General features: G+C 52.6%; 1 pseudogene; it reads left to right on the plus strand.

The window, feature by feature from the left end:
• Positions 1–2,650, plus strand: part of LOC119572403 — a 54,354-nt pseudogene extending 51,704 nt beyond the window's left edge.
• Positions 2,651–5,000: the final 2,350 nt, after the last annotated feature.

Genomic DNA, 5,000 nt, shown 5'->3' on the forward strand with positions numbered 1-5,000 from the left:
TCTTTCTCTCTCTCTCTCTCTCATCTCTCTTCCTCTCACTCTCTCTCTCTGTCTGTCTGTCTCTCTCTCTCTCTGTCTGTCTTTCTGTCTCTCTCTCTCCTCTCTCTCTCCTCCTCTCTCCTCTCTCTCTCTCTCCTCTCTCTTCTCTCTTCTCTCCTCTCTCTCTCTCTCTCTCTCACTCTCACTCTCTCTCTCTCTCTCTCTCTCACTCTCTCTCTGAGAAAGAGAGAGAGAGAGAGAGAGATAGGCTGGGGTGGGGGGGAGGACCAAGAAAAAGGGTCATTTTCCTGCACCGTTGCTGCGCCTTCTGTTCCCGTGCACGCCATGTGGCTGCTCGGCCTTTTGAATTAGCTGGCCCATACCCGTTATTCAAATGGTTTATGTGCGTGCGTGTATTCGTGTGTAGTTGTGCATGCATGCGTTTAGGTGCGATTGTGTACGGTTGCAAGGTGGTTTAGTATCGCGTCCTCTTGCACATGCAGACTTGCAGATGCATTGCGCTTTTCGGTCCATTTTTGAAACGGTGGTTGAAATAGTTTTCACTCTGTTGGCAATCAGATTTTGTTATGTATATTTTAGTAAAAAAATAAAGTAGTGTGGTCGATATGAATAATGGGGAAATGGTCAAAGTCAAGAGTTTAACTAGTTTTGACACTCAGATCCAGATACGGTGAATTATTAGCTTGTACTTTTGTTTGATTCCGGAACAAAAGAAAGAAAAGCAGACGAGAGAAGAAAGCGAGAAGTGGCACTGTATACAACACTGACCTGTGTTACCTACTTCAACCTTCGCTCTGCTCTGGTTCAGGCTTTGTGCCGCATCCCCTTTGCTCCCCCCTCCCCCCTTCCCTCTGCCCTCTCCTGAGCTGCTGCCCCTCACCCCTCCCCTCACCCGTGTGCCTTTTGTTCGTGGCATTCAGGTTATTCAGGGGGGGGGGGGTATGGAGGTATGGAGATAGTGAAGGGGAAGGTAGGGTGTGATGGACAGAAGGCAGCGTCGGAGGAGAGCTGAAGGCGCTGCTGTGGGAAGGTCAGAGTAAGCGACTGCGGGTTGGACCTCTGTAACTGAGTTCTGGTGTTTTTTTTTTGCAAAGTATCTTTCCGTGTTTGTTTCTCGTCAGGAGGTCATTTGCCACTTTATTATTTTGTAACGGTGTATTTTAATTTCCCGCGTGTGATGTCTAAAGCCTGTTCGCCCCAGGATCTCGTGTGTAGGAACATATCCTTAGGGATATGTTCCTACCACTCGGAATGGGGCAGAAATGAGGTTATTCGTATTTTCCGCATATGTTGGATCAATAAGTATAATCAAGCATGTTTTTATTTATGTATGTGTATATTTTTCCCCGGCGAACATGACTGTCGTGTGCACATGACGAGAAAATATTCACTGTGTATGCAAATCTCTGTAATTATTTTGCAAGTGCCGAGCAGAGTGCATCGAAGCTGCTCTCCCGCGACGGACCCATGTCTCACCTCTCTTTCTCTCGCAGGGAAGATTATACTCAGCATATAATCCCAGTCACGGCAGCAGCGACGAGGCGACTTGGCGACCCGAGCGACGCCAGCCATGGGGCGCGGATGGTGCTCGCCCTCACTCGGAGTGTTGCGCTAACCCTTCTTTCTCCCTCGGCGTGCGAGGCCTGGAGATTCGCTTTGTTGGCATTCTCCTGAAACTATTTAGTCTGGTGTCATTAGTGAAGGCGGCGCGTTGGCGCGTTGACGAGGCCGAAAGACACAGGCAGTTGCTAATCAGCGCGTGAGTGCGAAGGCTTTTCGCCTGCAGACTTGAAATTCGAACTCTAGTGTATTACACATACAAGTATGTCGAGTATCGGAGCCGAAGCGTGGGCGTGCGGGCGCCCTGTGTTCTACAACGTGTGCATTTCCCTCAGCAAGATGTCTGGTCCTGTCATACACGACCACCCGGCGCCCCCGCCCGCCCCCGCCGCCGCGACCGCCCTTCGGGCCCAGGAGCCGCAGACGGAGCTCTCCTCCACGGCGCCCGTCCCGCCAGTACTGACGCAGCCCACCGCCCGCAAGGAGATGGGCGGCATGGGCGGCGGGGAAGGCCGCTGCAAGTGCGAGGGCGGCGGCATCAGGAGGAAGATCGGCGACAGGCGCGGCCACAAGTGCGGGCGAGCGAGGGCGCTGCGGGTGGGCGGCGACATGTGGCCGGGTGCGGGCGCGGGCCTGAAGGAGGAGGAGGAGGAGGAGGAGGAGGGCGGCGAGGAGGCGGCCGGGGCTCAGGCCCGCGAGGCGCTTCACAGGACCGTGATCACACTGACGGGCGAGGGCGAGACGGGTCGGGCGCCCGCCGACGCCGCTGCCGCTGCCGCCCAGCCCCGCCACGCCCGCCGCTACAGCACCGTGGTGAGCCTGGAGGCGGGCGGGCGCGCCCTGTGCACCGCGCGCGCGCTGGACGAGCGTGAGGGCGCGCCGGCGGGCGGCAGGCAGCAGGGCGAGGAGGCCGACGCGGACGGCTTCCTCCTGCGGAAGGTCAGCCACACCAGCGACTACAGCCTGAGCTCGCAGTCCGACACGTCGGTGAGCTCGGCCTCGCCCGCCCCCTCGAGGCGCACCTCGCGGGACACGGCGCACGACTCCGATTACTACGGGTCGTCCGGCGAGGAGGAGGAGGAGGAGGAGAGGGGGGGTGAGGGAGGAGAGAAGGACAGTGCCAAAGACAGCGACAGCGAGGACGAGGACGTGAGCGGGCGGCTGCGGGCGGCCATGGCCAGGCTGCAGGCCAGCGAGGCGTCCCGGCTGGGCTTCAGGCGCAGCGCCGGCGGCCTGAGGGCGTCCCGCTGGAGGAGGAGAGCGCCCATCAAGGTGAGTCGCGGAAGGTGCAGGTGGCGGGACGTGATCGCATGACACGTGGCAAGTCGACTCATGGCCCTTCGGCACGACATGGGGCGTGTCACCGTGGCGTCTAAGACGAGAGACAAGAGAAAAGAAGAAGGAAAGAGAAAATTACCAATTAGATATGCTTCCCTGATTCTCATTTTTATCGGAATTCAGTGAGATGTCAAGCGAGGAAGAAGTAATCCAACTAAAGAGCGTGTTGCTTTACCTCCAAAAGTTGCGCGATTCATCTAACCTCTAACTAGGTATGATTTAGGTGATTTTCCCCAAAAAAATATTTTGAAATTACAGTTCAACGGGGGCTGTGGTCTGTCAAAGAGCCGGCAATGGCTAGCAATCCATGGCAGTTGCATCGTCTGGTATTTCACACTTTAAGTACTTTTGTTCTTCAAAGTGTGGCGCAAGAGGGACGTTTGTGGTCCTCGTGTGGTCGAGGTTCTGTGGTTCGCGCGGATAGTTCAAAGCTAATAGGGCCATCATCTTGTCAGAATAACGATAACAGGATAAAAGATATGAACAGAAAAAAACAATAAAATGCTCGCGATATATATGCGATATAGGGTCATTATCTTGTCAGAATAAAACGGAAGAAAATATAGGAACAGAGAAATGAGAAAAAAGAAATGAAATTTCTTCTGGTATATTTGCTTTTGTATTCTTAGTTTGATAAGACGAGAGGAAGTTTTCCCTTTCATTCCTTCGCTGCCATTCACTCGAGTTTAAGAATGGAGGAAGTTGAATGTGATACATCTTTGTTTTCTCCCGTGTTTCGCGGATCGCTCATCCCCCCCCCCCCCCCCACGCGAATACCTGGCTTTTCCTGGGTCTTGTGGTTGAGGATGGACTGACAGGCAGGCAGGCAGGCATACACAAATACATAGACATCAGCATAGGCACAGACGGAGACGCAGACATACAGAGATGTAGACATACAGACGTAGACACAAACACAGACATAGGCAGAGTCAGACAGACGTAGATACAGACGCAGACGCAAAGGCAGGCAGAGACAGAAGGAAGAGGGAGGATGAAATGTACCTATTTAGAAATAAAACCTCGGGTATGGCATGGCTCCCAGCAAGCTTTTAAGGGATTCGTTTTGATAGGTTTATCACGAGACCACGGCCAGGTCAGGCCACGTCTTTTGCTGTTTGGTCGACCTCTTTTCGACGTTTTTTTCTCACCTTTCCTCTTCTATTTTAGGCTTTGATCGTGAGTCAAACTAGAATTGTCAAAATCAAGTAAAATTGGCTGGTGGTGAAGTAAACCTACAATTTGGAGATTTAAATGAAGAGTACGAAATTATCATATTTCCCCCCTCTTTCTAGTTCTTTCTCTTTGTTTCTCAGTGTTAGATTAATCGGACTGAAGTAAGCGTATAATGCCTCCCCCCCTCCCCCTGGCCAACCCGACCCGCGGTTACTATTGTTGGCGTAGCGCCCTTCCCCTCCAGACCCTAGGTGGGGATTGCGTCACGTTGAGAGCCATTTGTAGTTTAAGCTCTGTTTCCCTTTTTGCTATCTCTTCGTCTTCGCCTCTTTTCTTCCTCTTCCTTCATTTTTCTTTTCCATTTTTGTTTCTTGCCTTCTTTCTTTCTCCTTTTTCGTTTCCGTTTTTTTTTGTCTTGCAATTTTCCTTCTTCCTTTTCATCTCCACGTTGTTTTCCATTCCCTCTTTCCCTCAACACCAAATTCCCTTTCTCGTTTCTTCTTGCTACTTTGTCTCTTTCTCTCCCCTTTACCTTCTCTTTCCCTCCTTTTCTCTCTTCTCCTCCCCCTCCCCATCCCTTCCCCTCCCACTCCCCCTCTCCTTCTCCCCCAGCCCAAACCTCCCTGTGGCGTCATTCCATCGTTACCAAAGTACAATCTAAAGCATGTAAATGCTTAGAGACTGCGCCTCGATAATGGGAGGCCAAGGACATTCCCGCACGCACGCCATTGTGTGCGCTATTTCCACAACGGTGGCTAGGGAGGATCTGGGAGTGACCAGCATGGCCTAGACCCGCAGTAACTAGCTTAGGCTCGGCAGTCTGTGCAGAGTGAACGTCACTGCTGCTTTCGCATGAGCAGACAATCAGACAGAAGAACAGAGCTTAGCAATGCGACGTACGAAGTAAATGACAAGAGGAAGGCGAA

The sequence above is a fragment of the Penaeus monodon genome, chromosome 4 (assembly GCF_015228065.2).
Source record: "Penaeus monodon isolate SGIC_2016 chromosome 4, NSTDA_Pmon_1, whole genome shotgun sequence".
Taxonomy (NCBI): domain Eukaryota; kingdom Metazoa; phylum Arthropoda; class Malacostraca; order Decapoda; family Penaeidae; genus Penaeus; species Penaeus monodon.